Raw genomic sequence first — 12216 nt, forward strand, 5'->3', positions numbered from 1 at the left:
TCGGCGATGGTGAAAAAATGATCATTCAGCCCAGCTTTCAATAGCAGGAAGTGGCGAGGAACAAAAGACATTCTCAGGACATGGTGGGATCTGTAAGCCGACGGCGGGTCACAGCTGTGGCTCATACGGCATCGGAAAACTCCCATTTGACAACTTTTATTTGCTGGTGCCATTTCCCTTGATGCTATGTTGGGTATTAGCGGCCAACGGACAGTATAAATAATCTTTATAAAGCAGGTCATATGATCTTAGCATTATGTTAGCATCGTAAGCTAACAACAGCATGGCGTTGTTTTACAATTTTTTTTCCTAGCACACCGTAACTATACATAACTTTTTTAAACAACAATCATGTAAAAATAGCCAAATGAAGAGGAAAAAGTGCCGCGATTCAAAGATTCTGGCAAACAAAGTCTCTTCCCTGATTAAAATTGATCCTTGTTGGCTAATTTGTGTTGCATTGGAGTCGCCCTACCCTCTAAAAGAAAAAAAGTGTTGGGTGAACTCCAAATTTCAAGAACACCGAAAAAAAACACCATGTGTTTATAGTAAGGCGTTTTTAGACGAAAAAAACGACCATGTATAGTAAGGCGTTTTTATACGAAAAAACGACCATGAGGTAAGGCGTTTTAGACGAAAAGCACGATCATGTATAGCAAGGCATTTTTCAACGAAAATAACGACCATGTATAGTAAGGCGTTTTTAGATTTAAAAAATGACAAAATATAGTCAGATGTTTTTAGATGACAAAAACGACTGTGTATAGTAAGGCGTTTTTTGACGCAAAAAAACCATGGGAAGGCGTTTTTCAATGAAAAAACGACCATGTATCGTAAGGCATTTTTAGACGAAAAACAATTACCATTAATATTAAGGCGTTTTTAGCTGAAAAAAACGACCATGTATCGGAGGGCGTTTTTCAATGAAAAAAAAACGACCATGTATCGGAGGGCGTTTTTCAATGAAAAAAACGACCATGTATATAGTAAGACGTTTTTAGATTAAAAAAATGCTACTCAATCAAATGAAGATTTTAAGTTGCGCAATTCGTCTCAATGTTGCGGTTGTCAATTTTGGCTTTCCAGCATTTCATAACAAAGAAATAAGAGTTGAACAGAATCATTGTCACTTTTGTTGAACCCCAACTGAAATATTGAAGTACAAACAACTTGCCTGCTTTGTTGCGCCAACCAACATTGCTGCCATAAATATCACTCATTGATATTTTCAAGTTTTTCCAACTTAAATGACCGCGTTTGGCCCAAAAACCTTGTACCACTTGGAACACTTCCAGATTTTAACTCCATATGCACATTTGGTAACCACACGATGCCTCCTGCAACTTTTGTCCTTGATGTGCTTTGAAAACACGCAGTTCCCACCCGCCGCCCCACCCACCCCCGTATGTGGAAATGTATTTTCCGCTATAAGCCATCTGTCACCACGTTGTCGGGATCCCGGGATCCGACCGCCATGCCGTAACTTCCCCTGGCTCAGCATCTCGCCAACTCCCAGGTGCGAGCATGTGTTGGTTAAATCCTGCCGAAGTTTGTTCAATAAGGTTCAAATATTGCAGAGGTTCAGCGCAATATTTAAACCTGATTGAAAATCAAAGATGGAGGCTGAGAGGGATTTCAAACATTTGTGTGGAAAAGACTTTTGTGTGTTTCAAAAATGGGGGCCTAAAACAGAAAGAAAGCATCTAATTCCAACAAATGGCGCCGTTTTCACTTTTTTTTTGGAAGTGTTGTTTTTATAGGTCAAAATCGTCTGTTTTTTTTTAAATACAGTGAAACTCCTCTACAATGAAATCATGTTTGCAGCAAGACATTTTTCACAAAGGGGACTTTTCACTGTAGCAAATTTTATCTCAGACAAACACAAACACGTCTTTTTTTAAATACAGTGAAACTCCTCTACAATGAAATCATGTTTGCAGCAAGACATTTTTCACAAAGGGGACTTTTCACTGTAGCAGATTTTTTCTCAGACAAACACAAACACACTCACAAAAAATCTATGTGTACATTTTATTTTTATTCCAATAGTGTATGAGCATACACTTATTTGACACTTCATATAGTCAGCGCATAAAGAAAAAAAGGCAAAGAAATTGCGAAATTTACGATCAGCATTTAAATCAACTTCTTGCGCTTCATCCATCTTTCATTTTTATTACCATCATCCTATCTTCAAGTGTTAACGCTTTTCTTTTTTTAACCCCTTGGTCTGCAAAGGTCCGTTTGGTCGACATTTTAGCAATGCAACATTTGTGCGGCGTCTAAAACAAATACTTCCTATACTACTGCGCATGTGTAAACCAGTGTGGTGGTTGCTGTTGCCGTTTCCGAACGAAGCAGTAGAGGTCGCTGTTGCATCAGACTTTTGCGGATGGCTTGTTTTCCTTGTAGTGAATCTCGTTGCGAGGCAAGAGCAGAGAAAAAGATTTCGTATAAATCTCCCCCCTACAACTTGTCATTGTAGGGGGAGCAGAAAAGTGGGAATGGTTTTCATGCATGAAAATCTTTTCACACTAGGGGGGATTTTCACCCATGTAGGTTTCGTGGTAGAGAAGTTTCACTGTACACGTTCTTCAGGGAAAAACTCTTCCGTGAATGAATTCCTTGGGGGGGGGGGGGGGCGGGCATAAAAATATGTCCAATCATTTGGGAGCGTTTTTAGTAACAAGTAAAAGTACAAGTAGGAGTACAATAAATCAAAGTATGCATCAAGTAAAAAATCAAGAGCACAACTGACAGTGAGTAGCACTCCAGTAGTTTTCCTGGCCCGAGGCCTCAGTGCTTGTATTTTGTTTTTTGTCATCGATGAAAATCATTGGGCGTACGAGTGGCACCCGCAACCCACTGAGGCTTCTCGAGTCTGTTTTGGTCAATGCACGAGTGGCGTCGGCGCATTATTACTTGGGAGCGGACGAGCAGGAAGAGGAGCTCGGGGTTCAACGAGCGACGAGAGGACGCTCAAGAGGACACCAGTGGCGAGCTGTTAGTCATGTGTCGCTTGAGAGTTTTATTAATAGCCCGACTCACGCCTGTTGGGTGACTTTTATTGACTTGGATTGAGCAGGATGCTCAAATGGAGGACAGATGGGACAAGTCAGGTCAGGATCATCCAAAAAAAACGGATGCTAAATGCCACACCAGGTGACCTGCTGAGCTCGGAGAACACATTTAATATCTAAATTGTAATATTTGTTCCAGCAATTTAAATAAATTTATTCCCGACAGTCATTTGTCTTCATTAAGTTGTCTCTTTGCTGTACTGCTTCCAATGGTTAGATTGTTGTTGTTGTTGTTTTTTTGTTTTTTTTCACCCAATGTTGTTGCCATGCTAACCTAATCTGCTCAGGCCCTTTGGAATCAGTAGTGTTGACGCATGCAACTTCTACTAAATTCGCAATAGGACTCTCGAGCCAATCACATTTTAAATTCATCCTCACAGTGCCGAAGGCACAGACTTCCATCCAACTGGACTAACAATGCCACTTACTCGAAGTAGTAACAAGTAGTGAAGCCTCCAGCAGCCATCTTGCATTGCCACAAGCTAAGGACGCCTAACTTGAATATATTGATTGATCTGCTGCGTTTTCATGTTAATATTATTATTATTATTTTTGGTCTCAACACCGAAAACACAGTAGCATACGATTGTACCGATAACTCAAATATTCATCTGCGTCATGTTGTCAGAACCATCAACAATGAAATGTGTCAGGGACAAAATCCCCCTAACCCCTGTAAGTCATGATTCACCATACTGAGATAATATACTCTGAATGATCAATTTCATTCTTCCGTGCAGGGATGCAATTGTCAAACACACACTCATTGCAGTGTACTCAATGACAGCTGAACAGGATTTGCCAGTTACACCGGCAACCTAAGATGGCTGCCCTCGGGCTTCAGCCGCTGGCCCTGGATGACATCGTCATTTCTCATTCCTTTTGTTGGTTGATGAGAGCATTTTTTTAAGAGTTAAATTGTTTTTAGAGATTGCCTATAACCGTACACTTGCAGGTTCTAACTTATTTGGGACCCTCCCGCCCCCCAATGGTAAATTGTGGGCCACCAGTAAAGGCCTTGAAGGACCTGACTGCATGCTACTAGTAAGTATTATACTGCCCACTAGTGGCCAAGGTGTGCACACCAGAAGGAGCAGCACAATGTCCATTTAGATTTAAGCATGAAATCATGATGCAAGAAGTGTTTAATTCTGTGCACTATTTTCATTACATGAGGAATGCATTTCTGTTTCATACAATGCAATACCGTCAAATGCTACGCCAACAGAACACTTAAAATCAAATTAAGACGACAGCAGCAGCTGTTGACCGCCAAGCGGTGGCCATCTTGCTGGGAAAATCTATCAAGATAAGCAGATTAATGCCGACAAGGCAGACATGTGCCACTTTCTTTCGTAGTGTAGCAAACATCTTCATCTGAGCACACATGAATATAATTTAGTTGGATTTACAAAGAAAAATGAGCCTCATTTTGACTTGTGCAACACTTGGGTGTTCAATGTTTGAGGGTACAACTCTCTTGTAAATTCACCGCCTGTGTTGAAAAGCCCAAACAAATTCAAATACACATTGATCTAGCTATCTATCTGGCTAGCTAGCTAGCCGTCTGTTTGTGTGTCTATCTAGCTAGCTATATACCTAGCTTGTCTGTCTGTCTGTCTGTCTATGTATCTTATGAAAAAGTAATACCCGAGTAGTATTTTTTTTCAGGTGAATTTTTCAAGACAAAAACTCAGTCATATTTTCTTGGATTTTCTTTTTTTAAACAAAAATGATTTCCCTGAATCTTGGTACATAAATAATTGTTTGTTTTTTGTGCATCATGATTTATTTATTTAAATAATCAAAGCACCTTTCAATCGAGGCTCATTTGGCCTTAGCAGAGGTCAACCTGTGTAGAAATCAAGTTTCATGTTAAGCCGTGATAGAGTGCAGGTCCACCAGAATCTGCAGCAGATGTGCTCACTGATGCTTTATCTCCAGATGAATACAATCAAATCAAATAATACAATAAGCGCGAGCAGGTCAGCACGATGTCTGCAGGTCCCCTCCTGGCCCACTACCGGGACGGCGCCGTCAATCCAACAGGAAGTCTTCCCGCTTCCATCATCTCACGATAGACATCTTCATCTCACAGATCCCAAAGAAACCAAGCGGAAAAAAACTCATGATAATCACCCCACCAACGCTATTTATCTCAGACTCAATCCTTCCACTTGTTCGCATAGACGGTACCCCAAAAAATACAACTTAATTCTTGAAAGGTTTCCACTTTTTTTTTTTTTACAAAACAAGTGAATACAACTTTATTTTTGAGGAATATTACTATGTTGATTAAATCGACCAATTAGAGCCCTTCAAACATCGGCTATATATTTGCCGATTTCTTTTTTTTTTTTTTTTTTAATGTGCTCTTCAACATAGTTACATTACAGCAGTGTACACAAGTAACACACCGTAAACATATCGAATACAATTTGTTGATAAGGTTATTCTATGGACATGTCATAAAATTAATAAATAAAGATATATATTCTATGTATAAATATATATATATGTTTTTATTTATTATATATTTATTTTTAAAAATCTAAAATATTTACATGTTTTTATTTTAAAAAGAGTTCTTATAAAGTCATGCTTCTAATTAGAAAATAATAATCAAAATATTTAAAAGAATTAGCATTTTATTATGACAATAGTAAGACTTTTTATTCTCAAAAACCAAAAATACAATTTCATTTTCAAACGCTTCTGACTTTTTCTGAAAAGCAAAAAAAGCAAATATGAGATGAGCACCTGAATGGTCAACTGACTTTTGGTTGGCCATGAAGTGCTACTCAGGCATCAAAACGAAAAGTAAAAGATAGCAATTCTACAAGGTTAGCTGCCCAGTCTGCAAAGGCATCTGGCCCGGATTCGGCATGAAGCTGGCACAGCTGGCCTTGAGTCGGCACTGCATTATGCATGTGGGCCGAACACGGCCCAGGAGTGGCAAAGGAGGCACTGGCTTGACTCTGGCAAACCAGATGAGGGGCAGTTGTGGAGTGAAGTATTTGGGCCAGAAATCAATTTACAACTCGGCCCGTATATGGCCAGCCAGTATTGAGCCACCCTTAAATGCATTTTCAGATTTATTTTTTCAACACACAGCCTTATTTTACAATTGCATACCGATGCAGAATTCCAGTAATCACACACACAAACACACACACACCTCGCGCGCATGTGTGTGTGTGTGTGCACTGAGACAGACCCATGACAGCAGACGCTATCAATAGCACTCTCACATTTACACATTTAATAGCACTCTCCTTAGTTTGTAAGGTGTAGACAGGGATTACATTTAGATATTATGCACGTGTAAATGTTTTAAAACTTCCTTTCTTTATATTCATTCATCTTCCGAGCCGCTTGATCCTCACTAGGGTCGCGGAGCCTATCCCAGCTGTCTTCGGGCAGTAGGCGGGGGACACCCTGAATCGGTTGCCAGCCAATCGCAGGGCACACAGAAACGAACAACCATTCACACTCACACTCACACCTAGGGACAATTTAGAGTGTTCAATCAGCCTGCCACGCATGTTTTTGGAATGTGGGAGGAAACCGGAGCACCCGGAGAAAACCCACGCAGGCCCGGGGAGAACATGCAAACTCCACACAGGGAGGCCGGAGCTGGAATCGAACCCGGTACCTCTGCAATGTGAAGCCGAGGTACTAACCACTGGACTACCGGGCCGCCCCCTTTCTTTATAGATCTTGTTTAATTATAAAGTGCATTACTATATTTTTCAATACAAATTATGTATTAAGTATGTACAATCAATGGGATCAGTTTCAATGCACGTATGTGAATGATAAAAGTAAATTGCACATTTGTTGAAGGAAATGAAAGGTGCTCCATGAAATGTTTTGTAGAAGATACATTCATTAAATTTCAACATTTTCCAAATGTTCTTGTGCTTCTTTATACCAAAACTAAGGAAAGACATATTGCTTTGGTTGTTTATAGCAAAGTATGGTATCATTTTAATGGTCCGGCCCACTTGACATCTACTAAGGCCGATTCACTTTGTGAAATGAGTTTGACACCAGTGATGTATAGTAAGGCGTTTTTAGATGAAAAAAATGACCATGTATAGTAAGGCGTTTTTAGACGAAAAAAACGACAATTTATAGTAAGGCGTTTTTAGATGAAAAAAATGACCATGTATAGTAAGGCGTTTTTAGACGAAAAAAACGACAATTTATAGTAAGGCGTTTTTAGACGAAAAAAAGGACCATGTAGTAAGGCGTTTTTAGACGAAAAAAACGACAATGTATATATAGTAAGGCGTTTTTAGACGAAAAAAAGGACCATGTACAGTAAGGCGTTTTTAGACCAAAAAAAACGACAATGAATAGTAAGGCGTTTTTAGACGAATAAAAGGACCATGTAGTAAGGCGTTTTTAGACGAAAAAACGACAATGTATATATAGTAAGGCGTTTTTAGATGAAAAAAAGGACCATGTATAGTAAGGCGTTTTTAGACGGAAAAAAATGACCATGTATAGTAAGGCGTCTTTAGACGAACAAAACGACCATATATAGTAAGGCGTTTTTAGACAAAAAAAAACGACAATGTATAGTAAGGCGTTTTTAGCCGAAAAAAAGGACCATGTATAGTAAGGCGTTTTTAGACGAAAAAAACGACCATGTGTAGTAAGGGTTTTTTAGCCGAAAAAAAGGACCATGTATAGTAAGGCGTTTTTAGACGAAAAAAAACGACAATGTAGAGTAAGGCGTTTTTAGACGAAAAAAAGGACCATGTATAGTAAGGCGTTTTTAGACGAAAAAAACGACAATTTATAGTAAGGCGTTTTTAGATGAAAAAAATGACCATGTATAGTAAGGCGTTTTTAGACGAAAAAAACGACAATTTATAGTAAGGCGTTTTTAGACGAAAAAAAGGACCATGTAGTAAGGCGTTTTTAGACGAAAAAAACGACAATGTATATATAGTAAGGCGTTTTTAGACGAAAAAAAGGACCATGTACAGTAAGGCGTTTTTAGACCAAAAAAAACGACAATGAATAGTAAGGCGTTTTTAGACGAATAAAAGGACCATGTAGTAAGGCGTTTTTAGACGAAAAAACGACAATGTATATATAGTAAGGCGTTTTTAGATGAAAAAAAGGACCATGTATAGTAAGGCGTTTTTAGACGGAAAAAAATGACCATGTATAGTAAGGCGTCTTTAGACGAACAAAACGACCATATATAGTAAGGCGTTTTTAGACAAAAAAAACAACAATGTATAGTAAGGCGTTTTTAGCCGAAAAAAAGGACCATGTATAGTAAGGCGTTTTTAGACGAAAAAAACGACCATGTGTAGTAAGGGTTTTTTAGCCGAAAAAAAGGACCATGTATAGTAAGGCGTTTTTAGACGAAAAAAAACGACAATGTAGAGTAAGGCGTTTTTAGACGAAAAAAAGGACCATGTATAGTAAGGCGTTTTTAGCCGAAAAAAATGACCATGTATAGTAAGGCGTTTTTAGACGAACAAAACGACCATGTATAGTAAGGCGTTTTTAGACGAAAAAAAGGACCATGTATAGTGAGGCGTTTTTAGACGGAAAAAAAAACGGCAATGTATAGTAAGGCGTATTTAGACAAAAAAAATGACCGTATAGTAAGGCGTTTTTAGCTTTAACTTTGTGCTCACTGTTAAATAAAGAAAAGTGCATTTTTCCAGTGTTTTTAAGGTTTTATTGGAGTTCTATGTAAGTTTCACAAATTATGACAACTTCGTTGAGGTTAAATTCAGGCTGATATCAGGAACCTGTTCTGGCCCAACGTCGGGCCGGAGTAGGGCCAGATATGGTTTTACAATGCGGCTCAGATCTGGGCCGAATGAAGCCCACATCATGGATGCCAGACGTGGGCCACTGCAGGACCGTCATTCATTGAGGTATGTGGGCCGAGTGTACGTGCCGTGTCTGCCCCAGAGCTGGGCCAGACCAATTTTGCTGACTGGGTCTTTCTTTGTTTTTAATTTAATTTAGTTTTTACCCCTTTAACACCTCACCATGCTAACCTAATAAATGGTAGCATGCCCTTTTGGAGAAATTAAATTAGATGTCCTCATGATTCTATGAAATCTTAGTGAATTTTAATTTATTTTTTCATTCATTCATTCGTTCATTCATTCCAATTTGAACAGGCGTCACATGCTACATAAATTCGCCAGGCTGTCAGCCAGGGTCACTGAGTTTTTTAGATATATTTTTTTGGTGTGTGTGTGTGTGTGTGTGTGTGCGGAATGTAATCTGCCTATTGAAATGTTTCTGAATGTGGACACTGTTGATTGATGCGTCATTCCTGCAGCAAATTAGCATGACATGCTGGAAAAGGAAATCACGTTAGTTGAAGGTGAAACCTGTTTTAGGGTGACAATGACTTTGTTCGCCGAAAACAATGCCATTATTGTGATCGCACGCGCTAATAGGTACACTTGTCTCATTCAGATGTCAATTATGCGCTCACGTTGAAAAGGTAACAAGGTGTTCGCGCCATCTTCACAAATTATGCTGAATGGGAATGTTTTGTTGTTTTGTTCCCATAACTACAAGCTACCTGGGCAAGTTGTCATCAATGGGCACAAAAATGACATTTAAATTTCATCTTCATTCCTTCATCTTCCGTACCGCTTGATCCTCACTAGGGTCGCGGGGGGTGCTGGAGCCCATCCCAGCCGTCTCCGGGCAGTAGGCGGGGGACACCCTGAATCGGTTGCCAGCCAATCGCAGGGCACACATAAACGAACAACAATCCACACTCACACTCACACCTAGGGACAATTTAGAGTGTTCAATCAGCCTGCCATGCATATTTTTGGAATGTGGAAGGAAACCGGAGCACCCGGAGAAAACCCACGCAGGCCCGGGGAGAACATGCAAACTCCACACAGGGAGGCCGGAGCTGGAATCGAACCCGGTACCTCTGCACTGTGAAGCCGACGTGCTAACCACTGGACTACCGGGCCGCCCCGACATTTAAATTTATTTTTTAAAATGTTTTATTCTTTCTACGGTTTTATGAGAATGTTTTGGGGGAAACTTATTTTTTTTTTTTCTTTGGAGAAAAAAACGGAAATATATTTTCTCTTTTTTTTAACTTGTATAATTACAAGAATTATTTTTGGCGGGGTATTTTTTTCGATAAAAATATGTATTTTTCATGGAAAAAGTTGAAAATTTTAGTAAACTCATACTTTTTCAAGAATAACGTTATGTTTTTGCAGTGTCGTATTAAGAAAAATTTCTTTCAGAATTATTTTTCTTGGGGAGGGGGGGTCATATTGACTTTGAGAAGAAAATAGACATTTTGTATTTTGGGGAAATGGCTGCCTTTTATTTGGTCATTCATTTAAAAAAAATTAAAAAAATAAATGTATTAATTTATGATTAGTCCAAGTATTACGAGGGACTAACAATTCTTTGAGTATTCTTTTAAATTAAATATTCTTTATATTTTGAATATTATCTGATTCTTTTTTGGGGGGGATGAAGGAATGAATCTTAATTTGAGCCGGTTTTGTAAAAATAGGATAATGTGTTGAGATTATCTGTGAATAAAGTTGCATTTTTTCAAGAAAGTTATTTCACAATAATCAAGTTGTTTTTGTCTAATTGTGAATATTTCCTTTTCTAGAAAAAAACTAGTCTTACAAAACAAAAGTTGTCTCTTTCATAAAATACTTTTTTCAGGGGGGGGGGATGATCTCCCCACCCCAGATGAATCTTTCAATTAGACAATTGTTCCTCACGAAACACAGTTAAGATGGAAGAAGAACACACCATTCATCCGTCTCCCTTTTGGCCCTCAATGCTCTCCCATTTTCAATTTGCGAACAACTCACTCCCTGTCCCGCTGACAAACAAATATCAATAAATATCTGTCAATACGAATCAAGAGAGGTGACGACGCTGACAAACAAGCTGAGTGGCGCCGAGGTGCTCGTGCTCATTATGTCTGTTTTGCCAGGGATCAGACGTGTTTGCTTGGGTATCGGGGAAGATTTGAGACGCGCAGATGGCTCCCGAGCGCTCCCGCCGCCGCCATGGCAAGATCATTCAGGCCTGCAAAAAAAACCCCAAAACAACAACAACAAAAAGCAAGACGACACTCTTTGGAGCAATTTTTCAATTTTATGTATTTTTCAAGTCAAGTCATGCAAATATCATGCCATTGTTTTTTTCCATATATAAGGTAATATTTAATGCCAGTTTCTGTCACCGGGGATCAGAGCGCCAAGGCCGCCGCCCAGTTCTCACTGCACCCGACCTTCTTGACCCCGTGCACAGGTCGTGAGCCCACGCCTCTTCGGACGCTGTCCAGGTGCAGTCCACCAGGCGCTTGCCATTGAGCCCCCACCGCCAGGCCTAGTTCCAGAGAAGGGCCCTCGGTGACCCACATCCGGGTAAGGGAACACGATGTCCGTATAGAGTATGTCAATCATCATAGGACGTTTAGGATCTGGTCCCTCCCCTTTTTAATTAAGCCTTCCATCAGGTGGTTGAACTGAAATCTGCTTCCCATTAATCCTGATAACGCGGATTTACCCAAATCCTGTTTTGGTAGCCGCTATTCACAAGGTTAGACAAGCGCTGTCGTGTGCATCAGCGTGATTAGTATATCGGGAATTTTACCCTCAAACAAAGGTTCCGCCTTGTTTGAAACCTATTACAGTGCACTCCGCTTAATAGAACATCGGTTAATAGAGTAATCCGCTTAATAGGGCAAAAGGCTCTGGAACAGATTTGCCTAATGCAATTTCCTATCAAGATACTCCGCTTAGTAGAACAGATCTCCGCTTAATAGAACAGGCCGTAAGCAATGAACATTGTAAACTAGTGGTTTTCGAAGTGTAGCTATCGCGATACTGTACCACTATCGCGAGAAAACGCGGTGGTTCTAGCCGTATACAGTAACAGGTAGCACGCGTCACTCCACACATAGACACACGCACGTCACAATGGCTTCAACTTCATTCAAGAGACGAGGGCTATCACCTGCGGATAAGAAGGACATACTCAGACGATACGATGCATTGCCGGATTCTCAGAAGGTACGCCCGCGGTTTCCAGGACTTCCCTCTTATCCAGCGCATTGAGAGGGAAGTCAACCGCAAAA

This window comes from Hippocampus zosterae, chromosome 5, assembly GCF_025434085.1.
Source record: "Hippocampus zosterae strain Florida chromosome 5, ASM2543408v3, whole genome shotgun sequence".
Classification (NCBI taxonomy): domain Eukaryota; kingdom Metazoa; phylum Chordata; class Actinopteri; order Syngnathiformes; family Syngnathidae; genus Hippocampus; species Hippocampus zosterae.